General features: G+C 40.1%; 1 long non-coding RNA gene across 1 annotated transcript; it reads left to right on the top strand.

Annotated features, from left to right (window-relative positions):
• Nucleotides 1-23,562: 23,562 nt before the first annotated feature.
• LOC116438344 lies at nucleotides 23,563-27,666 on the top strand. The gene is made up of 2 exons (XR_004237686.1): nucleotides 23,563-23,894; nucleotides 25,563-27,666. It is a non-coding gene; the product is annotated as an uncharacterized LOC116438344 (long non-coding RNA).
• The last annotated feature ends 254 nt before the right edge of the window (nucleotides 27,667-27,920 follow it).

Below are 27,920 nucleotides of genomic sequence, written 5' to 3'. Positions count from 1 at the left end.
TTGCATTAATTTAACACTCCTTCCAGCAGGACATTATCATCCCTTTCTACCATTTCTTTTCCTTGTTTTCTTACTATTTGTATGATGCGGTATGGCTGGATCTGTACCTAAAAACAATCTCTAGCATAATTCCTTCTAAACATACAAGTCTGCAGGCTCACATGCCATGTTGGCCAGGTTGTTATTCATCAGGGAAGTCCCACAGTCAGCATATGCCCCTGCCCTCACATATACTTTAAACTTCTGTAGTTTAGGAATCTTCTAGTTCAGGAAGCAGGAGGTGCATGCAGCAATTCCTATTTTCTTAGGAAGAGATATCTGTCTTAAAAAGGAATAAAGAGTCTTGCTGCCCTGTTAGAAGGTGTTTTCTTCTGCTTTTCTGAATTAAGCCATGATGTCTCTCTTCTGCCTCAGTGGAAAAACCATATTTATAGATGTACACACATATATACAGAAATCTTATATCTGAATTGTTGTGGCAACTGACCTGGCTGTCAGGAGGCTAAGACACCTTATGGAGAGAGTGATGGAGAGCCATTCAGGACGCAAGGTGAGGACAAAAGTCAATGTGATCTGTCTCTAGACAGCTACTAAGATAAGACAAACCCACAACTTGCCTGAAATAAGACCATGTTACTTAAATAATTGTCTAAGTAGGACACTTATGACCATGTAAGATAGCTGTGTTACCTGGAGACCCTCATCTTGGATAGCATCTTACCTTGAAGACAACAGTAGTTGTCAGACATCAGCTCCCCAGGAGACATAAAATGTAAGGTGTGCACCTTGACAGCCAGTGGATATAGATGGGTCCCAAACAAGAAACTGCAGGGCAGGACTCTGAAATAGATGGCAGAAACTGCTGTGTCCAGAAAGCTCCTCTTAATGACCTATAGGGAGTCTAGTTCAAGTGCATAAAGTCCTTTCCTCTAAAATCTGGTCATTGACATGTGTCCCTGGCAAATTACTTCTCCTTACTGAGGACAAAGCCAATACAGTGCAGGAAAACAGTAATTTCTATGAAATGTTTCTCTGGAATAGAACACAATGTCATGGGACCCATGCTTCACAAAAATACCATAGCTGTTGCTCACTTAGGTGTCCATTACTATTTTGGTGCTTGTTTTACAGATGTACAGTACAATGGCGGCAGTAATTCTTAAAAGTGTGTATCGCATGGAATGCTTCGAGAGTTAGAACAACACAGTAAACAAAGTTGCTTATGTAACACATTATCTCTTTATGTAGTTTTAATTTACCATTGATATGACTCTCAATACTTATTAGCTTTCTAACTATTAAACATACCCAAACCATTTTCTGGATATAGAGAAAATGTGAACAGATGCAAATATTTTCCAGAATGTTTATTTTAGTGTTTAGAGGCTAAAGTCTAGTTTCTGCAAGGATGTAGTCTCCCTGTACATTTAAACTGGTATACTCATGAATGTTTTGCAGCTGCCACACATATTAGTTAGCAGTTCCTGTATTTTGACTTATTTAGCTTCAAGATCCAACATTTCCTTCAGATATTTGTCCTACTAAAAAAAGTCATCCGCCTCCATGGTATTTTCACACAAGCATCACATTTTGTTTAAGATTACCCATCACATGGTGACACAAAATTTGAAGAGCTCTTTTAAAATCCTTCCGCACCCAAGACCAAGGAATAGCAAATAAGAATAAGATGACAAGATATGGATCATCTCCTTCTCTTGACCCAATAGAAATATCACTAAAAGTTTTGGACCGTGTACATTGGTCTGTAACTGAAGATGCTTATTATCTGCTTCTCCACTGTCAGTTGCAAGCAAGGTTCAAGAACAAAATCTCAGCTTCTTGCAAACAGGGTCTTTCTCTTATCCTGGAGCTGTAACAGTAGGAAGCAAAATAAGAAATACAAACAACTATAAACTAATGCTACAAAGTTAAGACTTTGGTGAAATTGACTTCAACAGTTAATAAAATTTTACCTCTGATTCAGCAGTTGATCAGGACCTTACCTTATTTATATTACAAATCATAGAATCACAGAATATCCAGAGTTGGAAAGGACACAGTAGGATGATTGAAATTCTGCGCAGGACCGCCCTAGGAGTCACACCATGTGCCTGAGAGCTTTGTTCAAATGCTTCTTGAGCTCTGTCAGTCTTGGGGCTGGGACTACTTCTCTGGGGATCCTGTTCCAGTGTCCAAACACCCTCTGGAGAAAGAACCTTTTTCTAATATCCAGCCTAAACCTCCCCTGATACAGTTTCATGCTTTTCCCTTGGGTCCTGTCACTGGTCACCTGACAAAAGAGATCATCGCCCCTTTGCTTCCCCTCACAAAGAACTTGTAGACTGCATTGAGGTCTCCCCTCAGTCTCCTTCTCTCCAGGCTGAAAAGACCAAGTGATTTCACCTGCAGCTCTTATCACTTTCCCTCAAGGCCCTTCACTATCCTCATGCCCTCCTTTGGACACTCTCTAACAGCTCAATGGCTTTTTCATATTATGGCACCCAGACCTGCCCCCAGCACTCGAGGTGAGGCCGCCCCAGGGCAGAGCACAGCAGGACAATCCCCTCCCTTGCTCAGCTGGTGATGCTGCCCCTGATGCCCCCCAGGACACGGGTGGCCCTCCTGGCCCTCCTGGCTGCCAGGGCACTGCTGGCTCATGTTTAACTCATCATGACCAGGACCACCAGGGCCCTTTCTGTGGTCCTGCTCCTTAGCATCTCATCCCCCAGTGTGTCTTTAGCGATACAATTTTTTTTTAATGTTTACCTGTGTATAAATTCATTGTATTATAATGCCATTCTTCTGCTGTATTTCTACTTGTCATTGCAGAGGTTTCTGCTCAGCCAAGAGATGCTGTGCTGCCACTTGTGTCAGTGGAGCCATGACGCACTGTGAAGCACCCAAACTGATGATGCCTGAGGTGTGGCTCAGGTTTTTGAGCCACACAGAAGCATGAGTTTCACCCCATCTTCATTCACCTGTCTCTAACGGATGATATGATATGAATTTTCTAGACAGCAGTCCTAATAAAACAGAGATAGTAAAGACAGAGGATAAAATGATGAAACACATGCACGCACAGACACAAAAATTAATTACCTTTCATTTTCTTCTTAATTTCAATCAGTTTCCTAAGAGTTTCTTTGTAAACAGAGGAAAATATTAAGAATAGCAGGTGTTTTCTTTCCAGACATTCACTGTGATTTTCTTTCCATCCATCCATCCATCCATCCATCCATCCATCCATCCATCCATCCATCCATCCCTCCATGCATTTCACCTCCCAGTCTTCACTCACAGGCTTGTAATATATTTCTTTCTGCTAGTGTCTTGCTTCTTGCCCCTTGCCCCAGAAACTGGGGTAATTCTTGCTTTACCTGTCAGAATATAACCACCACATTAGAAAACCTCATTCAGTGCCATAAAAATATCTAGCAGGGATACCTGAACATGATAGAAAAGCAAGATGGGACAAAGAAAAAAGTAAGGGAAAACACAGTCTTTTGTTTAGAGACATGGAAATAGTGATAATGGCTGTGTTAAATATTTTCCATCCCAACTAGTCACTTGAGTAAGAAAATCCCAGCTAACACCCAGGTCTTTAATTTTTCCACCTTTCCCTCCCCTTCTGTGGGTTTTTTTCTTCTTTTAGCACACTTAAAGCATCTCAATCACTTCTACTTTCACTGAAGGGAACAGAACCTGTTTTATATAAACCTCAGGCCTCTTCTGTTCTTGAGAGCCTTTTTATAGTTGTAGTATTGCAGTTTGTAAAGAAGATGCCTTAGGAAAGTTCTCTTAGGCTTAAAAAAGATTATCTGATATTCTACTGACAAAGAATATTTCTTCATCTCAGTAAAAGATGCTGAAAACAAACAAAAAGCTTCAAGAAATAGAACAGATGGTTGATTGTTAAAAAAACCACTGTCAGCTATCTTTTGGAGAGCAGGGGGTATATGATAAAGCCAGAATAGCCAAAAAAATCAAATCATATTAAGCCTTGCTAAGGAAAATCAAAAATACACACGCAGTAGAGAAGGAGATTTTCTTGTTCCAGAAACAGAAGAAAGGACAGGAAAAATATCTTGTGAGCAAATTTTAGAAGAATGACACAGGAGTATAAAAAATATAGGTTGCATTAAATACATTGGCAAAAATCATAAAAAAAAAGGATTACCAAAGATGGTTTTAGTCATGTGTCATGGGTTAGCAAGCATAGTCCCGGAAGGGGCGTCCTTGCTAAGGGGTGCTTACAGTTTCCTCTGGGAACTGATAGAACCTATCAGCTGGCCAGTTTGAATATGGACAATTCTCTAAGCCACTTAAAGTTGTGATCACCTCTGTGATCCACATTTAAGAATAGGCAAACTCCCCTCCAAGCTCTCTCTCGTTTCCGGCGCTGGCACAGGTGGCTGCAGGCCCCGTGTGGGGGCCAGCGGGCCCAGCCAGGCCCTGCTTGGGCCAGGCCGGGCCGGGCCACGGCCATCCTGAAGCCGATGGACCTGTTTCAGCCGTGGAACCCCCCCCACTGCCTTGCCGTGGGCAGCCGGAGCGGCTCGGCTCTCCCCCCTCTCCACTGCGATAAGAAAAATTCAACATTCCAGCTGCAAAGCTGCAAGGCCGAGGTGAGATTAACCCTTTTATTGCTGTGAAGAGCTGAAAACCTGAGAGAAGAGAGAGAGGAGATGCTTAAAGCTGAAATTCTGTTGTGAAGCTATGATATATCAGAGTATCCCGTTGTAATTCCATGAAGATATGGGGGGTGGAGTGTTCAACTCGTAAGCAAAAGCACCTGCGCTGAGATAGGCAGATGCTGACGCAGCTGTAATTTCATGAGACGTTTGGACAGGGAGAGATGAACCAGATGAGGACTTTTGCTCCAAACGGGAAAGGAGAAAACCTCAGTCCGTAGAGATGAACCAGATGAGGACTTTTGCTCCAAATGGGAAAGGAGAAAACCTCAGTTCCTAGAGATGCTCCCAGAGATAGTCCTAAAGATGAAGATGATGAAGACCCTTTGCTCCCAGGGAAGGAGAAGGGCCTCTGTTTTTGTTTCTGAACGGCTCAACCTTAAAATTGTACCCCAAAAAACTTCAAGAGTGGACCCTCGAAAGCAGTTGCGAGAAAAGCTGCAAGTCGGGGGAAAGGACTCACACGCAGGCAGAGAGACTCCTCTTTCTAAATGGACTGAACAAGGTTATTATGGAAGTGGTAAACAGACTGAACATCTTAAGGGTTGTCTTTTCACATTGTCAGTGGGAGAAGGGAGGAAGGTGGGGGGAGGAGGAGAGTTCTGAAGGTGGTATAATTTTTTTTTCTTCTTTTAGGTCTGTTAATAAACTTTTTTATATTCTTTCAAGTTTGGTGCCTGTTTTGCATTTCTCCTAATTCTTATCTCACAGCAGATAAACAGTAATGAGTATTTTGGACCAAACCACTACACTAAATTGGTGTTTCCGCCCGGTTACAAACCGAACCCGCGACAAAATGGTGGAGAATGCGGGCAATTGATGAGAACTGTGAGATAAAGATTGATTAGGAGGAATACTGGGCAAAGCAAGTATTAAGTCATAAGTTAAGTAGCATGATAGTGAGAAACTTATATTGCAATTGTATTGAACTATCTAGGGGTGGAATATAGTAGAAGTTGAATGTAATTTTGATAATAATTCTTAAATGTGTCTTCACAGAGGTGAGGGGTGGAGAATGTCATGGGTTAGCAAGCATAGTCCCGGAAGGGTTGTCCTTGCTAAGGGGTGCTTACAGTTTCCTCTGGGAACTGATAGAACCTATCAGCTGGCCAGTTTGAATATGGACAATTCTCTAAGCCACTTAAAGTTGTGATCACCTCTGTGATCCACATTTAAGAATAGGCAAACTCCCCTCCAAGCTCTCTCTCGTTTCCGGCGCTGGCACAGGTGGCTGCAGGCCCCGTGTGGGGGCCAGCGGGCCCAGCCAGGCCCTGCTTGGGCCAGGCCGGGCCGGGCCACGGCCATCCTGAAGCCGATGGACCTGTTTCAGCCGTGGAACCCCCCCCACTGCCTTGCCGTGGGCAGCCGGAGCGGCTCGGCTCTCCCCCCTCTCCACTGCGATAAGAAAAATTCAACATTCCAGCTGCAAAGCTGCAAGGCCGAGGTGAGATTAACCCTTTTATTGCTGTGAAGAGCTGAAAACCTGAGAGAAGAGAGAGAGGAGATGCTTAAAGCTGAAATTCTGTTGTGAAGCTATGATATATCAGAGTATCCCGTTGTAATTCCATGAAGATATGGGGGGTGGAGTGTTCAACTCGTAAGCAAAAGCACCTGCGCTGAGATAGGCAGATGCTGACGCAGCTGTAATTTCATGAGACGTTTGGACAGGGAGAGATGAACCAGATGAGGACTTTTGCTCCAAACGGGAAAGGAGAAAACCTCAGTCCGTAGAGATGAACCAGATGAGGACTTTTGCTCCAAATGGGAAAGGAGAAAACCTCAGTTCCTAGAGATGCTCCCAGAGATAGTCCTAAAGATGAAGATGATGAAGACCCTTTGCTCCCAGGGAAGGAGAAGGGCCTCTGTTTTTGTTTCTGAACGGCTCAACCTTAAAATTGTACCCCAAAAAACTTCAAGAGTGGACCCTCGAAAGCAGTTGCGAGAAAAGCTGCAAGTCGGGGGAAAGGACTCACACGCAGGCAGAGAGACTCCTCTTTCTAAATGGACTGAACAAGGTTATTATGGAAGTGGTAAACAGACTGAACATCTTAAGGGTTGTCTTTTCACATTGTCAGTGGGAGAAGGGAGGAAGGTGGGGGGAGGAGGAGAGTTCTGAAGGTGGTATAATTTTTTTTTCTTCTTTTAGGTCTGTTAATAAACTTTTTTATATTCTTTCAAGTTTGGTGCCTGTTTTGCATTTCTCCTAATTCTTATCTCACAGCAGATAAACAGTAATGAGTATTTTGGACCAAACCACTACACTAAATTGGTGTTTCCGCCCGGTTACAAACCGAACCCGCGACAAAATGGTGGAGAATGCGGGCAATTGATGAGAACTGTGAGATAAAGATTGATTAGGAGGAATACTGGGCAAAGCAAGTATTAAGTCATAAGTTAAGTAGCATGATAGTGAGAAACTTATATTGCAATTGTATTGAACTATCTAGGGGTGGAATATAGTAGAAGTTGAATGTAATTTTGATAATAATTCTTAAATGTGTCTTCACAGAGGTGAGGGGTGGAGAATGTCATGGGTTAGCAAGCATAGTCCCGGAAGGGTTGTCCTTGCTAAGGGGTGCTTACAGTTTCCTCTGGGAACTGATAGAACCTATCAGCTGGCCAGTTTGAATATGGACAATTCTCTAAGCCACTTAAAGTTGTGATCACCTCTGTGATCCACATTTAAGAATAGGCAAACTCCCCCTCCAAGCTCTCTCTCGTTTCCAGCGCTGGCACAGGTGGCTGCGGGCCCCGTGTGGGGGCCAGCGGGCCCGGCCAGGCCCTGCTTGGGCCAGGCCGGGCCGGGCCACGGCCATCCTGAAGCCGATGGACCTGTTCCAGCCGTGGAACCCCCCCCACTGCCATGCCGTGGGCAGCCGGAGCGGCTCGGCTCTCCCCCCTTTCCACTGCGATAAGAAAAATTCAACATTCCAGCTGCAAAGCTGCAAGGCCGAGGTGAGATTAACCCTTTTACTGCTGTGAAGAGCTGAAAACCTGAAGGAAGAGAGAGAGGAGATGCTTAAAGCTGAAATTCTGTTGTGAAGCTATGATATATCAGAGTATCCTGTTGTAATTTCATGAAGATATGGGGGGTGGAGTGTTCAACTCGTAAGCAAAAGCACCTGCGCTGAGATAGGCAGATGCTGACGCAGCTGTAATTTCATGAGAAGTTTGGACAGGGAGAGATGAACCAGATGAGGACTTTTGCTCCAAACGGGAAAGGAGAAAACCTCAGTCCGTAGAGATGAACCAGATGAGGACTTTTGCTCCAAATGGGAAAGGAGAAAACCTCAGTTCCTAGAGATGCTCCCAGAGATAGTCCTAAAGATGAAGATGATGAAGACCCTTTGCTCCCAGGGAAGGAGAAGGGCCTCTGTTTTTGTTTCTGAACGGCTCAACCTTAAAATTGTACCCCAAAAAACTTCAAGAGTGGACCCTCAAAAGCAGTTGCGAGAAAAGCTGCAAGTCGGGGGAAAGGACTCACACGCAGGCAGAGAGACTCCTCTTCCTAAATGGACTGAACAATATTTGGAAGTGGGCGGCTGTCTCGTTGTGATAATGTTTTCATAGCATGAGCAAGAAGAGACTTCTCTTTCTAAATGGACTGAACAAGGTTATTATGGAAGTGGTAAACAGACTGAACATCTTAAGGGCTGTCTTTTCACATTGTCAGTGGGAGAAGGGAGGAAGGTGCGGGGAGGAGGAGAGTTCTGAAGGTGGTATAATTTTTTTTTTCTTCTTTTAGGTCTGTTAATAAACTTCTTTATATTCTTTCAAGTTTGGTGCCTGTTTTGCATTTCTCCTAATTCTTATCTCACAGCAGATAAACAGTAATGAGTATTTTGGACCAAACCACTACACTAAATTGGTGTTTCCGCCCGGTTACAAACCGAACCCGCGACATCATGTTAAATAGCCCCTTTGACAACATGTATTTTTTGAACAAATGGTGAATGGTGGACTTACCTCACCTGATTTCAGGAAAACATATCATAGAATGGTAGCTCACAGCCAGGTTAATATAATGGAAATGGTCATTACTACAGGAGTCATTAGAAAGGAAGACAAAAGGAAATGGTAACAGACACAACTAACAGGACTGGATGAAGCTTCTGGTGGAGTTCTCAGAGGCTTGACAGACTGATCTTAGACAGTAATGATTTGGAAACAAGAAATGAGAACGTAATAATTAAATTTACTGATAGTGCAAATTTGGGAGGCATCACCAATACACAGGAGAATCAGAATAACAAACAGGAAGAACTAAATGACCTGGTCAAGGAAACTAACTGAGAAGAGACAAAATTCAATCATGCAAAGTGCCCTCTCATGCATTTCGCAAGATCCACTAATATAAACAGAGAACTCATCAACTGAAAGTGACAGAGAAAAAGAAAGATTTAGTGTTTTAATCAATCACAGGATGACTGTGACCCTCAAATGTTGCAGTTGTCATGAGAATAAATGTATCAGGTGAGGTATCCCCACTCAAGACAGGGAAGTTATAAATCCCTCTGAATAAAGCTCTTGATGAGCTCTTGCATGGTCACACACATGCAAGAAAGATGAATTCAGGGTGCAGAAATAGGCAATTAGTGCTACTAAGATAATCAGAGGAATGACGAACCTATACAAGGAGAGTAAAGGCACTTGGCTTGTTTAGCCTCGCCACACAAGGGAAGAAAACAGGGTATAATTGCCCTCTCTAAAAAATACCAGGGAAGAGAAGAGCTATTAAAGCCGAAGGATGGTGCTGGCACAAGAACAAATGAGTGTAAACGGTCATGAATAAGTATGGACTAAAATTAAATGAAGGTTTGTGTGAAAGGAGTGAGGTACTCGGACTGCAGTTACTGGATCGAATCAGAGGGGCAAAATTTAATTAGGTTTGAAATGAAGCTTCACACATCTCTGAATGAGATTATGTGGTGTGTTTTCTGGTGTTAAAAATGGACCAAACTCAAAAGCTCTCTTCCATTACTGTGGTTTGCTGCTATTTTTGACAATAAGAACATATGGCTGATACTACAGTCATACAAGTTTTTAAGGGCCCCTTTATGTGTTATAGGAGTGTACAGAAGATTTTTGTATACTGTAGATTTCTTAAATGTGTTCATGGAGCCACAGAAAAAGATTATGAGGGAAATTAATATGGACCACCTGTTCAGTCCATTCCATCACCAGTGCCATGTTCTTAAATGTTCTGCAGTTATAGTCACATATTTAAGGCTTCTATCACTTTTCTTGAGAGATTATTTCAGGGTCCAGTTGATCCTTCTTAATAGCAATTCCAAAATTACACTTTCCTGAGAACAATTCCAAATTTACACTTTCCTTTGCAGTCATTACTCTATTCTTAACTATTTTCTGGAGGTGCAAAACATTTCAGATGCTTCTCAACATTTAATGAATATTTAGTCATTTACATTTCCCTCATAACTTATCTTGCCATCCATCATTACTACAGCTCTTGCTATAGTGTTTGTAATTCTGTTGTCAAAGAAATCAATTATATTCTGCCAAATAGAGCTCAGGGGGTAGGAGAACCCATGTGTCTAACATATCGCTTTGAAAAATTTATACTATTTCAAAAAATGTAACACTGGGATTTTGCTTTTTCAAGTTAAATGCAAACCCTGGTGAGTTCTGAGACCAACACCTGCACCATTAATGAGAGTTTTCCTCCACAATGACCTCTGTGACTTCACTGATGGAAGCCTTGGTCTGATATTGCCATCATCTTTTCCTGAAATAGCTGGCATTGACCTGAAAGCACCTCTTTCTCACAGTCACTGTGCTGGAACAAGTCAAAAACCTGTCTCTTCTCATGATAATACTCTGAAAGAAAAAAGAAAAAAAGAGAGTCTTTTATATGTTTTGAGTTCTTATATTTTTATTCATTGTTTAAAAATATACATGAACACTGATATATTATGAACACGGCCACGCAGGAGCACTGGGAAAGGGGCAGAGGAGCAGTTCATTCTCCCTTTATCTGGGCCATAGCAGAAGCCAGCACCGAGCTCACCTTCCACTTTAAGGGACTGAAGCTGCAATGGCAGTGATGACCAAAACCCAGGCACAGTCAGAAATAAGGATCTCAAGTGTATCTGTTAATTTTCTCCCTGAAAATAGGTTAAGATGCTTATGACAGTGCAGTAGATATTAAGGAGTAAGAATGCTGGGACATTTTTTTACATTATCCTCTGAGTTTTATAAAGCACAGTAGACAACTTCTCTTCTTTTAGCTCTCTCCTTAGAGCTGTTCAGAAGAGCTACAAACAATTAGTCTCACAGTGTACCTAAGTGTACAGATAACATTTCCTTTACATGAAAAAATTATATGCTGCCACATCTGCATTTGCTACACAGGATACAGACTTCTATATTTATGTTTCCCTTCCTAGAGCCCTAGTAGATAATTACTGCAAGCCGATATGTAAAGGACAGTTTTTCAGACAAATTTGCTATACTTTCAGGTACAAGTCAATGAACAATAGTTCCACCTATAAGAAAATAAATTTCTGCAACATTTGCTCAATTTTTCTAGCCCCAAACCTAAAAACCCACTAAATTTTGTGTGGAATGCTAGTAAAATCTCAATCAATTAAGTTGCAAAATATAGGGGAACTAGAGAATTATGTTTATTGTTTCCTTTAGACAACAGTTGATTTTTACATAATACTGATGACGAGTTTTGTCCCCTCTTTGACAGATTAGCAGTGTTTAAATTTTCTGCTAAATTTGTTACTTTTTTGTTTATTGGTAGCATGATGGGAGAGGTGTCTCTGACAACCAGTGAGTCTCTAAGTTTTATGCAATAAGCATGTAAATCTGACTGCATGTTTTATTTTTCTGGAAAACAGTAGATGTGCAGTGAATCCAGCCAGGAGTGTCATGACCTAATTTTTTCAAAGGGAGTGTGTTAGACCTAGATTTTCAGTTAATGGAATATCTTGGGAAAAGCATCTTTACAGCAATCCATCTTGATTGCTCTGGTAAGGAGAAATGGTTGATTTATGCATATGTAGATCAGAAGGAGACTGCTTAATGGTTTTTGTTTCTGCATTGTTGGTTCAGATCCAACAAGCCATCCATGAGATTTAACCATCACTAATTTTTGCTGAGATTTGTGGTAGCTTCCTGGATGATTCTGATACTAAAAACTTGAAGTAAGTAATTGCTCTGTTCTATCCTAAGCAAAAGATAGCTGGTCTGCAGTAGTCTGATAACATACAGTATCCAGAGGAATAGGAGACTTCAAAAGATGGATATCTCCAAGTTAGAGACTACATTTCCTATTCAGAAGTCCAGGTATTCATTTAAGGTGGCTTAGTGCTTGATTAGGTGCCTACACATATACTTTAATCAAATTGTAATTATTCCTTCAGAAAAAAATAAGGAGTTATTCTTTAAAATTCAGTACTATAACTGAATAAGTTATATAGTGTAAGAACAACATGTACATAAATAATACAGAAAATATACCAATAAATATTAATATAGAAATTAGATTTAATAGTGCTTATACAATGATATGTTGTAGGTTGGTAGACACCTCCTCTTTGTTAGACTTAATAAATCAGTTTATCCTTGTGACTGTCCTTAGTCACCCAAAACCTTCCTTAACTAAAATAAAGACCTTGATTATCATATCCTACTGGAAAAAAAAATTTATTGTTCTACCTTTGGAACTTGACCCCATAGATCTTACTATCAACACCATGTTAGTTTCTTCCCAGGAAGAATATGCTGACATCATGGAAGGCCCAAAATAACATTAAGATGTAAAATGAGATTGGAAAATCACAGACTCAACACTGCTTAATCAAAGAGTGGAGTGTCAAAGACACCATTTACATGCTACAAAACTCATTGCTGACAGAAGTTGGCCTATAGCAATGCTGCCACCTGCATCTCTTCCATGTTTATCAGAAAGAGCCAAGTTTTGCTATGAACTATTAATTTCTGGTAGATCCAGCTGCTGAACACTGTCAAGAGGGTGTCTGTCAGCCTTGGAGGCAGTTGTACGTGTAAATGAATCACTCTGGTTTTATCAACAGCAAATGATTCTCACTAGAAAAGCTTATTTTCTTTTTAAAGGAAAAACATCTCTCACTTTTTAGTCCACATCACTAAACACAGGAGTACGTCTGAACTGGCTGCAGCAGATTTGTGCTGGAGATATTTTTCCATCACTTGGTATTAGAAAGGGTAAGAGCAACAGGACAAAAAGGTATCTCTCTTTAGGGGAGAAAGTAAAGCTGATATGCAATTTTTTGACTCATCTTGTGATTCAGTCTTGCCAGCAAGTATTTTGTTCAGATTGGATCAGATTGGCAGAGTTCTTGTTGGTAATCCAAGCAAAGATTCTGGCACAAAACATCTTCTCCAGAATTAGAACTGAAACTTCTTTTGTTAGGAACTTTAAAAATTAGTACTGAGAAGTAATGGTTGCTTCTAAATCAAAAAATTGAACAAAACAAAAGAAGTTTTAAAGTATTCAATTCTGCCTTTGTCAGCAATGATACTGTGTCAAAAGAAGAAACTACACAAGTTAACATGCTCATTATTTTCCTTTGACACTTAAAAATAAACTCCCAGTTCTTGATGATTTTATGCCTCTAGAACTGTGGAGAAACCTTAAGCCCTTACTGTAGCTCAACCTGTACAATTTCCTGTTTGGAAGCTGCATCTTGGTTTTGTGGATACCTCTAAAATCACACTGATCTCAACAGAAGTAAGACAGAAGGATCTGAACCCAATGGCACAAGGTCTTTTCATCCTTTCTTTCCATCAGCAGCCTCTAGTCAATGGAAAAGTGCAAAGGGAAACTGGGTGACACTTCCCAGGCATGTCCCAGAGAAGGAATTAGTGGATCACTTCAATTTCTTGCTAGAGTCTTCATGTAAGCAATTTTTAAAACATCCTGTCCAAAATGGAGAGCTTTGATACAAGGAAGTAAGCCCTATGGTGAAAATAAATGTTTTAGTATGGAAAAAATAATTTCTGCAAAATAATAGAAATTGTCATCTCTTGAACAGAAAGTATGAAGGGCCAGTTATTTTAAACATTGTTGGGGTTTTTTTTTTTGCCTGCGGACCGCTAAAAATTTTTAGCTCCTTTCAGGCATTTTTATGGGTAAGATATATCTATATGGCATATAGGCACCTTCCCTTCCCTTCCCTTCCCTTCCCTTCCCTTCCCTTCCCTTCCCTTCCCTTCCCTTCCCTTCCCTTCCCTTCCCTTCCCTTCCCTTCCCTTCCCTTCCCTTCCCTTCCCTTCCCTTCCCTTCCCTTCCCTTCCCTTCCCTTCCCTTCCCTTCCCTTCCCTTCCCTTCCCTTCCCTTCCCTTCCCTTCCCTTCCCTTCCCTTCCCTTCCCTTCCCTTCCCTTCCCTTCCCTTCCCTTCCCTTCTTTTTCTTAATTTGTTTCAAATAAGAAAAAGGTGTCCACCACTTTTCATATGGCCTTAGAAGCTGTCCATCAGTGCCCACAGAATCACTGGACACTTGCTAAATATCATCGAGTTAGGCAGATTCAGTGCTAGAATTCACTTTGTCTTCATTTATTTTTCCCTCTCTGACAAAACTATGACAAGCTTCCCAAATCCCAAATCTGTGGACAGCAGTAAGTACGTCCATTAAGATTTGAAAATAAAAAGCAAAGAGAGAGAGAGACAGATCAGGGAGCCAGACTGCTCATGGAGAGGCAAGCAAGCCCGCTGAGTCAAGTGTTCAGCAGATGTTGTGAAGTGACTGCTGCTCAAGTACTGGATTTAGTGGATTGGATTATTTTGTGGGTTTTGTTTGGGGGATTTTTTTTACAAGGCAGGCAGGTACTGCTCTAAACAGAAAGTTGTACCATGTCTCTTTTGCTAAGCAGAAACAAGAGCTCTTTGTTCATAGATGAGAAAGTTGCCAGGCTGCAAAAAGCTGAATTGTGCAAAACCTGTGGATGCATTCTTCTTACAGATCACATCACTTTACAATCCTTTTCCTGCCCCCAAATTTCAAATTTATCTTTGCACAGTCATCCACTTCTCAGTCATGGGGTGGCACTGGAGGTTATTCAAGAGGCTCTTTTGTACTTTAACTTGATACCATAATCTTTATCTACTGGATCTGAAGTCACCAGGTCAGGTATTGATTTCTAGCATCACAGCCTGGGAGGTGACTTTAAACATTCAATTATTCTTAATAGCCAATTCTACACCTTTCTGTGCTGTCTCTCTCTATTGCTCACTGCAGAATAGCCCAACATAATATTGCTAGCACTTCTCTCTGTATTTGCACATCTCATACTGAAGTAATGTGAATCCCTCAAATGCAGATTGCCATAATTTATCAAAACTGAAAAATGGGAAACAGTATGGAAAGAAAACAGTTTTCAGGTATCTCAGGTATAATGAACAGCGTGATATAATTTCTAGTAATTTTGGAAGTTATCAGAGGTCAAAGTTCCCAAGGAGATAATATGATGTTCTGTTACAGTGGGGACTGTATAACACGATGTATTAAACCAGAAGGTCCATAGAAGGATATGGACGGATTCTTGATGGATGTTTCAGAGATGTTTATTTCTCCAGCCGCATGGCCGGGGCTCTGCCAAGGAACTGCTCAATCACAGGACCCAAGGGTCCTTGCCCGCACAGGTTGGTTGGTTTTTTTTGATTGCACTGTATTGCTTACATAATTTAAGGCTTTTGGGAAGTTGTCCTGAGCCTGATTGATCTGTATGAGCTGGTGCAAAGGGCATATGGAGCCATTGCTCTATCCCCCTTGGGCTGGGTTCACCGCAGTGGTGAGTGATGGGCACGGGACAGGTGACCAAAGGAGCAGTGCCTGGCCTGCTCCTGTGACAGTAGCAGAGGTGGCTCAAGTCACCAGCGTCAATCCACCATGGCTGCTTGTGCAGGCTTTCCCTCTGCTCTGCTGGGGTCTGACAGTCAAACTGCCTGGAGCAGCCTCTCCTCACCCTGCTCTGGCACAGTATTCCAGATCAGCTGTGACTCCTTGAATGGGAGGGTTTGCTAATCCGGCTCCTGGTAGCAGGGCTGGGTGAGAAGCTATATTTCTGCGTGGCAGAGCTGGGGAGGGTGATGGGCTTTGGCAAGAAGTGGTGCCAAGCACTAGGGTCTGGAAACCAGGCTCTCCCAGAACAGCATATCTGATCATGGCACTAGTTGAATAGAAACAGCTCAAAGTGAGCTTGTTTCTTCCTAAATGCTCACATAGAATTTTGCACCAGGTTGCACCAGGTTGAATTGGTTTGAAAAGCATTTAAGTTAAATTATTATGACCAACCAATGGGGAACGAGGCTGACCAGGGGCAGGGAAACCCCGTGTCTCCCCCAGGGCTGCATGGCGGGGGGAGGGACCCCGACAAAGTTCTAAAATGCCTCCATTCTCTAAAATGCTTGTTACATCAAACAGAATTTCACATGCAAAGAGACACACACCAAGGTTTATAGCAGCATTGCAGTTCCTAGGAATCTGATACCTTAATCTTATATTTTCAAATAAATATAAACAAGGGCTCTTAATCTCCGCAGCTTGTGGCTGAGTGGCCAGCAAACAGCCAGTGTTAACACCACTTGTGTGCAGAGCTGGGCATTCCTGGAAGGAAAAGTCATGGAGGAGACATACCTGTAGCTTGCAGTCACAGAACTTGCAGGCTGCCAGGTGTTCTGGGTGCCTGTCAGACACTTGGAGAAGGAGCCCTGAGGTGGGGACTGGGTTTGCATCCCCCTCACAGACAGCATTGCACCAACCTGCTGCCCAGCACTGGGAGGCAAGACACCTCTAGATTCATTTCTGCTCAAGACAAAAGACTGTGGCAGTTCTTGTTTCAAATAAGAAAAAGTTGTCCTCCAGTTTCACATGGCCTTAGAAGTTCTCTTGTTGAGAAAAGACATATTAATTCTCTCAGCAGAACAAGGCCTTTTTCAACTCTTATGTACTGCTGCTTCCCTGTTACCTTCCCTCAAGAACAAAGTGGGTGTATGATGCCTTTATTTGGGTTTTAATATAAATATCCCTTTTATTTTCCTTCTATCTAGCAGGCTTTTTAGTTTGACATAGATCATAATATGACTAAAAAATATTTGAGATTCATGGGTAAATTTAAAGCAGAGAAAAATCTGATGAGAAAGAAATCTACAGGCAAGACTCTTCAAGTGTCTTGCTATAGCACCACTCTTGAAATAGAGACACTATTAGGCTGCATCACATATCTTCACTGTCCACCTAATAATGGAGGCAGAATAGCTGGGATGTAATCTCACTGTTCCAATGGGATTGTGTGTGGGCATTACAGACAGCTTTAACACCAACTGAGAAGACAGCCATCATTCCTTACAATGCACAATATTACTTGTTTTCCATTACAGCAAACAATAACAATAAACTACGTAACAACAGGTTTCTTACCTAGATTGACAGAGCCTGATATTTCCTTAGTAGATGTCTGTCAAAACACAGAGACAGCCTTGACCAGTGCACTTCCAGATCAACAATTAAGCATAAAGATGTGTTTTTAGCAGGATGCTAAAAACCAAAGTAATTTGGAAGTATATAAATGTCGTTTTTCTATGCTTATATTCTCTACAAGGACTCTTTCTCTTTCAGCTTTCCTCATTTCTCTAGATGCTGTTATACAATCCTCCCCTCCATCTCTATGGGGTCTTTGGAGCTGCCCAGGGACTGAAGATTAGACTCATTCTGGTGTTTCTATGCACTCCTATGGAAATGCTCCTTACATATATTAGTCCTTGTTGATTAATGCCAAACTTTAACTGATGCCTACTGAGTTCAAACATTTATAGCAGGACTCTTGTCAAATTTTCCATGGACACATTATCTTTACTACAAGTATCTCATCTTTTATGCATGGTTCAGGCACCACTAAACGTAATGGAAAAACTTCTGAATTATTATGCTACAGAAAAGTGAGAGACAAACTCTTTAAAAACATATAAGGAGTGTCAACCTGAGTATTTTTCAGTGCCCATTGAAGTTGAAGGAGCAATAGTAAGTTCTGGATCAAATCTGGTGAAGCAGGAAATGAAAACTCCTTAAAAGCAAAAGCAGAGAATGAAAAAAATCGATGATTGCCTATGCCAAGGAGTGACAGAATCCAGGAAGTTATTCCATTGCATTTTTGAACAAACAAGTCAATACACCCAATTCAATGTCACTATCTCAGAGTACAAGCCTTGCTGGTGTTTCCAGTGTTTTATGGTTTGCGTTGTTTTTTAAAATGTTTTAATTTTTGTTTATTTCTTTGGTTTTTTAAATCTTAGTGATTAAAGATGGTTGCTGCCAGGAGATGGAAACTTTAATGCAAAGCTGGGATAGTCCAACTGTAATTCAGAGCTGAAATGACCAAGTGACCTTAGCTGCAGCTCAAGGCTCTTCACCATCTTTTTTGCCCTCCTTGGACACTCTCTAATAGTTGCGTGTACTTCTTATATTGTGACACTCAAAACTGCCTCATATTCTTCACACTTTTGTCCCAAGCAATAATACATCTCCTTGTAAAAAACAAAACAAAATACCCTTAAATGTGAAAACAATCAAACAAGCATACAAGCTTTCTCTGTGCATTGGTGGGTGCAGTTATTTGGAGGTTATAGCTCTGCTATTACTGCAGTGGGGTTGCAAAGTGCTTAGAGTACTTTGATTTAATCAAAACAAGTAGGTTAGGACATTACTTATGGAAACTCCACACATTCTTTGACACCACCTTCCTATTTAGACTGCATCTCAGAAGCATGTGAGACCTCATCCTAGTGCTTGGAAGTAGCTTTTTGTAGCCATACAGCATTTTGCCTGCTAAATAATACATGTACACAATCCCTTGTGCCCAAGACATTTCCGGGTAACTGAAAGATTACATCAGCCTAATCCACAAATATTTGGAGTAGTGTTGTTAATGTCTCCAGTGGGGGAAAGTGTCCTCTATTTCACTAAAACAGATTCAATGTTTTCTGCCAGTTATTAATACATGGCTTTTAACCAAGGGAAATTCTGTGATCCCTACTAAATGAATTTGCCTTTTGTTTTCTTTTATGGATTATTCTGAATGAACTCTTGTGCACTCAGAGAGATCTGAACATAATCCTAGAGTATTTGACCTGCTAAGTTTGGGATGTCTGAAAAGTGTTTAGCTGCAAAGCAAGTTTAGCTTGAAAAACTTTAACTTCTTTTTACTTCTCTCTTGCATAATATGCAAAAATTACTTATATTTTTTGTGCCTTGACAACATACAAGATAGACCTGAGATATGGAAATAATAGACTCAGTTTTCCTAGGATCAAAAAGGTTGTGGTGTTTTCTTGCTTTCAGTTTTAGATCCAATGCAGCTCAAAGAAGTAACATTTTGAACCAGAAAACAGGAAGGAATATTAATCAAATGTGAAAAGGTTGCTGGAAAAAGAACAGCCTCAGAAAATGTTTTTAAAGATCACTTGTCAAGAATACCATTATTTCTTTGGTCTATTTTATGCCAAATTTTTGAAGAAATGGATAGTAAATTTCAGTTCCAGAGTACACTATGTTCATGTGTACTGTAGGGCTGTTTAGTGGCTAAAGAAAATTACTTAATATTGGCATTATAAAGAGATCTTCAGTTCTCCATGTACTGGAACTCTTTTGTGATTATTTGCTCTCACCCAAGCCAAAGGGCTACTTCTATCACCTGACTGAGGAGGATGATTCTCAGAGCTGTATTTCTGATGTACATTTTTTTAATTAGTTGAAGGTTGTTATTGAGTATCTGAGCAATTGTTGGCCTCAGAAGCTGACAGAGTGTGGTGTGACTCCAGGACCCCATGCAAGTCCTATCCCTGAAAACCGCCAGCACAAGCCACCCCCTCTGCACATTCCTGAGGCATCTGAGGGGCACCAGGTCCCACTCCTCAGACAACAGTAGCCTAGAGAGAAGTTTTAATCTACAGAATGAGTGTGAAAATGCCATTCGATAGAAAGAGAAATTGGTCTTGCACTTTTCATACAACTCACTCCACAGAAAAAAGAATTTGGCTGGTAAGCCTTGTGTTTATAACTACTGGATGATTTAGTAAACAACAGAAGTAACAAGTTTGTGTTTTTATAGAAACAGGTTTATAAAGTAAAATTTGTGATGTATACTCAGTGAAAACTGTAAGAAAGAAAAGATGTTACTGATTTTACAAGCATTTTACAGTTTGGTCACTTTTCCAAAACATCTAGAAAATGAAAGAAGTTTTCAAAGTAGAGAACACATTCTCAAAAAAAAATCCACCTTTTTTTTTTTCCCCTGAAGCAAAGCAAGGCCAATTCTGACATTTCTCATAGATAGTTACTAGTGATTATTTTAGGAGGAAACATTATTTTTCTGTAGAAATATTGTATTTTACCACTGCATCATTGTTTTGACATCAAACTATTCGCCTTTGTAAACATATACCCTTGCTTTAGAAGCATCTACTCATTGTTTTACCAAGGCCCTTTCCTTCAAATAAGCCAATTTACTTTACCACTGTTATTAGGGCATCTGCTAGGATTCTTTGGTACTTGTAAATAATATATTCAAATCTTTTCTGGACTTAGGTTTTGTTTGCAGATGCACTTCCCACCTCAACAATGTTGCCCAAGATGTGGAATGTGAAATTCAGAGCAGTTCTCATCTTTCTTGTCCTGCGTTGGCACCTGTAACATCCATGGCTATATGTCATCCACCAGCTGACAGCTTCTTGGGGAAAGCACACAATGCATGCCTTGAACTCTGCTGTGCCCCTGCCTGTAACTCAGCCAAGTTTCTGCTTGGGCTGTCTTGCCAGTGGGTCAACCGTCTGCACATGGAGTGATGGCAGGCTGCACTCTCAAGTTACACACTGTATTTAGTGACACTCAAAGAGGTTTTAATGACTTTTCCATTCACCAGCTGCAATACAACCTGTCTTTCTTGCAGTGAGTAGCACCTAGAGTTGCTATCTTTTCTACACCTTTTTCTCTTAGATTTTATATTTTTGGCACCTGTGTGTCAACAGGTATAAGTGGTTCTTGTGATTTGGCACTGTTGCAGAGCAAGACCTTCCTGCTGAAGGGGTAACTCCTTGACAGGAACACATGAAGCATCCAGACCAGATCTTCCTTTCATCTATTTCTCAGAAAAATATGATGTCAACCTGTTTCTGTCATTCCAAACCAGGACTGACATACCCTAGCAAGAATTAATGCATAGAGTGTGGATTGCTCTGCATATTTAGCTAAATGTGTTTATCTGTATTATTGAGATCTTTGTAGATGCCCTCTGCTATCCAATCTTGCGCTGAGTTAATTTCAATGACAAGATAATAGGCTTGGTCAATGTATAACAGAGTAACTCCTTCTCTGCAGGACCCCACACCCATCCTATTTCAAGGCAAACAGACTACCAAATTTCAATGGATGTGTTGGCAGGCTCGGGGAAATCTATAGACATCCTTTCCTGGGGCTCTGAAAGCAGAAGGACTGGGGAACCCAGGACACGTTCTCCTTCCAAGTATCACATTTCTTCAGTTTAATTCTCAACTCTATAACATGTATGTTCAGGTTCCCATGTGTTTTCCAAAGATATGTCTGTATAGAATATTAGTCTTCTTCCACCAGTCTTTATGTGTGCCTACTTACAAGGATTAGTTATGCACTGAATGGTTTGGGCTGATTCCAGACTGTGGGGAGCACTGCACGTCCAGTTGCCACAGCTTAATGCAAGCCATTTATTAAACTGTCAAAATTGGCTAAGCACCAAATGCTGACTCAAGTGCTGGATATTTTTGTAAGGTGTTTCTAAGCTTTTGATGTTGCGAACTGGGGGTATTTGAGAATGTGAATACAGAGAAAGATGCTGCTAATTAACATTAAGACAGTAACACAGACATGACTTCAGTAATCAGCAAAACCAAGACATAATATTGTAAATAGCATCACTAGACAGTTTGAGAGAAACTTCACTGAAAATTGTCTATGATTTTGTAAATGTTTGTTGGAGGCAAACTCGCTTTTTTTTTACTGGTAGTCAAGGATCTGAGTTAAAACTTTCAGCTTTATCATAAACAGTATTGAATCATGAGCAGTATCTCCTGTTTCCATATCCTAAATTTCAAAATTCTAAAGTCTCCAGAAACAGTTCTGACTGAAGTGGAAGGGCACTTTTTGGTAGGCTACTGGACCAGAACTGCTATACATGGGTATCTTACAACCTTGGTAAAGGTCCTTGTCTTTGGCAAATTTTCTGAGAAAAAAACTGGTAGAAAAAACCCCAGAAATTTATTCAGCAAATGATATGTATGGCTTATAAAATTAATCAGGAAATTCATATGAACCAAGCACTTGATGCGTATGAGGCAGAGCTTTCAAACTCGTACATTTTGCTGCAGAAATACTGTGTGTTATATTTTTGCTCAATGATCCCTCATCACCTTAAAATTCCTAGGTCAAAAACTGTAAAAACCTCAGTATTTCATAACTTTTAAAGTATATATCAGAATAAATTGCTTTTAAATTTCCCATTGATATGTGTGAAATCGCCATTTTGGACAATCTGCCAGCTAGCAGCCAATCTGTGAACATTGTAACTTCATTGGATATCTCCCATTTTGATCGCAAACTAAGGGTAGACACTTCTGCTTGGTGAAGAGAGCTTAACTAATGAATTTTTTAGGTAAGTTTCATTCTCACTTGAAATGTCAGAAGAACAGAAAAATAGGGACAGGAGAAGAATTTTTTTATATTTTTAACCTTCTGATAAGCAGGTATCTCAGTAAAGTAATATATTACTGCTGTGAGGGGATTTGAAATCAGTAGCTAATTGCTGTTTAAGGAGACTGATTGAATTGTGTTTCTTTTAAATTTGCATGATATGCAAACATAAGTCTTCACATTTCTTCTCTTTGTAAAACTGTAGGCAAATTCATGTTTTAAAAAGCTCTAGGAGAGAGCTCAAATGCCAGATGAAGGAGAATTTATTTTAATTTACTGGCAGTTCTCTTCCAATTTTGTAGCTCAGATATGAAGTCCATTATGTGAGTGAAAGCTGCATACATTTAAATTACTTGAACTGTATTTAGGTTAAATAAAAACGGCAAATGCATTTACTGAAAAGTGAAACCTTATAGCCATATGAGAAAAACAAATATAATAATGGAGACCAAATCCTTTACTCAGAACAAGTTCCTAACTGTTGGTATCAACTACTGAAGAACAACTGCATGCAACAACAAGGAGGAATGCCTTGAATTTACTAGAGAGGTAATAAAAAGATTCTAGAGGACGATGACAGGAACTTAGATATGGGTTTTACTTAAACAACCAAAGCAAAAATTTAAGGCAGAGAATATAATGAAAGCATAATCTTGCTTTCCTCATAGCAATCTTGCTCTTTGATATCTTGGACAGTACAAGAATGACTCATAGAAGAAATAAATGCAGTAAAATTCTACCTCACCTGCCCTCCAAAATAAAGGCAGTGTAAAAATGTCATACAGGTATTGTACCTGAAGTGTTAGAAGAGTGGAAGATAAACAACACACAAACAAAATCAAAGTCCCCCTAGACTGTTGGGTCTGCAACTTCTGGAGTAAAATTTAACAGTGGGGAGTTTTTTAAAATTTTTTTTCTAGAGCAGTTTAACTAGAGAAATCTGAACAAGCCTTTAATTATTAAGTGATCCTGTACATCTGCTTGGATAGTTTTTCTAAATAGCAGATGTGGTTCATAAACATTAATAGAGACTGCAGCATACAACAGAAACAGAAAAATTATGTCTGATTCTGATTCTGAATTAAGTCCAGCATACGTAAGATTAGCTACTCAGAATGCAGTATATCAATTCCAGTGTGAAATCACAGCAAGAGCAAACTTGTTCCCAGAAACATCTGGATAAATATTGACCAAGAGATATTTCTAAGGAAGAATGTGCTGTTGTCCTTCTGCCCTTTAGACCTTCTCTTGAAGACCAGCTGGAAGACTGACATACAGATTATGCATGGACTGTCTAGCAAAACCACTCAATTCTCAAACACAGTCAGTACAAAGTTTTCTCCATAAATAAAATGGAAGGCACTGAAGTGGTACAGACACTCTCACAATGAATTCATCCTTAACAGGAAGATGTGGAGCTTTCGGTGCCAAGAAGACTTTGATTTCCATTAGTGAAAACTCTGAGGAGAGCCTATAACAGTAAGTACTTCTCTCAGTATTTCCAGGGACTGCTTATGATCTAACACTGTTCTGTTAAGACACCACCACTTTAAGTGCTTTCCTAACTTAGTTCAAATATATAATTGATTTCTTGAAGTTAACCAGTTAACTCAGAAGTGTGTTCTTTGGTTGTTAAAAAATATCATTACAGCTGCAAGCTAAATCTGTAAGTTAAAATGGTCAGACTACTGACTTTATTTCCCTTCAACAACAGGACCTTTGTTTATTTCTTCATATTGCTTAAATAGAGACTAGACGTGCTCTGTTCAAATGCTTTTCTATTAGACACACTTCTGTTTCCCATTTGTGCCTCCTGCATTAAAGGGATGCTTGAAAGCTTTGGAAGTGTCAAATGACTGCAATACTGTGTTTTAAATTGTAATCGAGGGGAAAAAATATCGGATTTGTAAAACATAATGAAAATTAATTTTTAGCTACTGTCTTTGCAGATCATCAATTAAATAATGCATTTTTCACTTTTAGTCTCAGCTGATAAAAATTATGACGTCCAGAACTTCAGTTTCCTTTTTACTTTTACTTTGTTTTTCTTGGTCGGTTTTCCAGCGGGTCGCATAGTAATGCAAAACTTTCCAAAGGTTTTGTGTTACTGCAATATCACATACAGTGGCAGCACAGTCTAATGGTATTTGATAATTCTTACTCTCTCATTTGGTTACAAAATATCCACCACAGGCGTCATTGCTTATCTTGAGGTGACAGGAGATAACAGATGCCAGAAACCTCCTCACATGCGATGTGGTTTTGTCAGCTGTCCTCAAGGCATTTAAATAGAGATATTCCCATTAGATTGCCCCTGCAGATCCTTTCTGTGACAGGTTGGAGAGCCCTGAGATGTTTTTACCCTTAAGGGAAACCCGGTGTGCGATCAGTGTTGCTACACAAACTCTGGAAGGTGTCTCAGATAGGAGACAGTCTCCACCTGAGAAACCTCTGGACAAACTTCTCCTCTCATACTGTCAGGGCAGTCAAAACTGCTGCTCTCCTGTTTTTTCATCTTCTGTTTCTGGGTGATGCCACCTGAAACACTTCTAGACCAGGGAAATGGAGAAAGGAATGTCACAGCCAGAAGAGTTAGTTGTCCCCAGGTGGTGAAAAAGCAGCTAAGCAGCAATGCTCTCAAGAAAAAATAAGAGTGAATGAATATAATGAGTGGTCCTTTAGTAGATCACAAAATCAAAGAATTGTTTGTGTTGGAAGGAACCTAGAAAGACCTTCTAAATCCAACACTGTCTTCCACAACATCATTCACAAGACAAGGTTGCTAAAAGCCCCATTCAACCTGACCTAAACACTTTCAGGGATCGGGCACCCACACCTTCTCTAGGCGACCTCTTTCTAAAAAAACTCAATTCTTCTTTATATTTAAGGTAAACCTGCCCTATTTTATTACTACACTATCTGCTCTGGTCATGCTCTGATCAGAAGTCCCTCTCCAGCTTTCTTGTTGGCTCCTTTAGGTACTGAAAGCTTTCTGTGAGGTCTCCCTGAACTCTTCTAATCTTCAGGCTGAACAGCCACAACTCTCTTGGGTCTTTTTTTCACAGGAGAGTTGTTCTTGCCCTCTAATCATTTGTTCAGATGACTTCGTAGAAGATAGTACTTACAATATCCCTTTTTGTTGTACAGGAACACAAGCTACAGCTGGAGCCTGCGTTTATGTGGGTGGATAATCAGCAGCTCTGGCTTGCATCACCCTCCCTCTGCTGGAACTGTTCCTGGAGGTGTTTCCATCTTCATCTGCACACTGTTGCAACATTTATCAAGGACACTCGAGTCACCCTTGTAGTGCTGTGAATTTGCTATTGTAAATGTACTTGGGAAAGTTTAAATCTATGCACTTCACAGAAAAATGGGATATCTCTCAGAAGTGTACCAATCTTTGTATGCTACCATGGTGTACTAGTACAATGAATTAGAAAGTGCAGTGTGCTCTGTAACTCACATATAATTCATAAACCGAGCTTTTAAGTGCAGTCCTGTCAAATTCGATAAAAATTTTTTAATTCCCTTTTTCCCATATTCTAAAACATCTCCCTGCAAAGATCCGTGTTTCTTTCGCACGGTCTGCAATATTTTGCACTGTCTAGGACAGTGTGCTTTGTGAATAGCAGAAGAATTTCTATGACTAGCATATTAAGGACAAAAAAATTGCATCATTTAAAAAAATTACTAGATAGTTTAGACAAATGAGAAGTGTATGTACAGGTATAGGAAGGACTAAAAGCTATCAAACAAATATTCATTAACTAGTTTGTTTCTTCACACTTCAAGGCATTTTGATAATACTTTGTTGAATCTACCCAATAATAAGTATGCAATAATGTCTTTTATTATCAAACGGAGACATTTTAACAAACGTAAAAAACCCTTATCTCTTCCTAGAGATGTCTAGTAGCTCTCAAAAAAAAATAGGTATGAAATATTGGGAAAAATTCTGTGGAATTCAAAATTCTTCATTGTCATTGCCTAGCAAAACTGGACACAGCTACTATTGTGCAGCAAATTAAAGACCAAGAGGACTCAGTCTGCAGGTGTAGCTGATGTGTTCTGAGCACACAACTCATAAATGGTGCCTCACAGAATTTTACATAGACACAGTGCAAGTACTATAACCTAGTAAGTGAAAGTAAAACTAGAAAAGAGGATTGCAAAATATTTACAGGCATCATGTTTTTGTGAAAGTATTTAAAATGTGAAACCCAGATAGTTTTTATTCGAAATTCTTCTTATTCATTGTAAATATTTAATTCTGGTCTATGAACAAATAAAGCCAGGAAAGTAGAAGTTACCCATAACTCTTTGCACTACCAGCCCTAATCAACTAAAGTTTGTACTCAAAGGCTTTTCATATCAGTATTTCACACTATTGATCCTTCCCAAAATGAGGCTCTCCTAACATGGTATAGCTCAATAGCAGAGGCATTTGCACTATTTTGAGCAGTACATGACAGAAAGGAAAGCACAGGAATACATTAGACATTGCCTACAAGAGGACATGCATCTGGATAAGAGCTGTTGCATTACAGTGGATGATGGCATAAAAGACTATGCTGTGAACAAACCCTTTGCAGGGGGAACTCTGGACCCAGATTCCCTAAAAGGCTGGTAGAGTTTTCTTAGCCTTCAGAATTTAATCATCTAGTAGAACAAATTCAGACCTCAAAGTAGTAAGTGAAAGATCAAGATGTCTTCTGTCCCCTGTTTGTTTGACTGAAGAATGATGAATGGAAGAGCTTTCCTGTCCCAAACCCGGAACTGAGAGGAGCTGGAATAGGGGAATATATCACAGGGATGCCGTTCTGTGGGAAGCCAAGGACATGGCACACCACAGCCTGGTCTGTGCAGAGGCACTGCTTCTGGCAGAGGTGACTGAGACACCATAAGCTGATCTCTGGGAGCTAGAATACATTCAAACATGTCAGAGGAGTCCATTGCCTTCATGTTTGAGAACTGACACCTGTCTTTGCAGATGATAGCTCAGTTTTTTGGCACTCTTATCAGGATGGCCCTGGATGCTGTCAAGGTTCTGCTCATTTATTATTGAAGAGAGAAAGAGAAGACTTCAGCTAACTTCTGGGAACAGATCATAAACTGCATTACACACACAGACATGCATGCACATGCCAGCACTAAAAAATTTAACTTCTAAAAGTAAATACCGTACAACACTCAATTTTTGTAAATATGTACATTGTAGTTATATGTGTGTGTCTTATTAAAAAAAAAAAAAAAAAAGCCAAACCCTAACTTTTCTAAATTGACAAAAAGATACTCAAGCTAGGAAGGAAATTTTGTAGTGCTGCTGGTAATTTTCCAGAGAAGTTATGAAAAAGCAAGCTCGCTGACACTTTTGGAAGCTATCAGGAAGAAAACAAGCAGTGAAGGTCAAGCCAAGTAATTATTCAACTTAGACTTTAACTTTTGTGGCTATGTTTGAAATTTTAGCAACAAATATTTTACTGTATTTAAATGCAAACAAAAGTA

This window comes from Corvus moneduloides, chromosome Z (genome assembly GCF_009650955.1).
Source record: "Corvus moneduloides isolate bCorMon1 chromosome Z, bCorMon1.pri, whole genome shotgun sequence".
NCBI lineage: Eukaryota > Metazoa > Chordata > Aves > Passeriformes > Corvidae > Corvus > Corvus moneduloides.
This window is presented reverse-complemented; position numbering and strand designations above follow the sequence as displayed.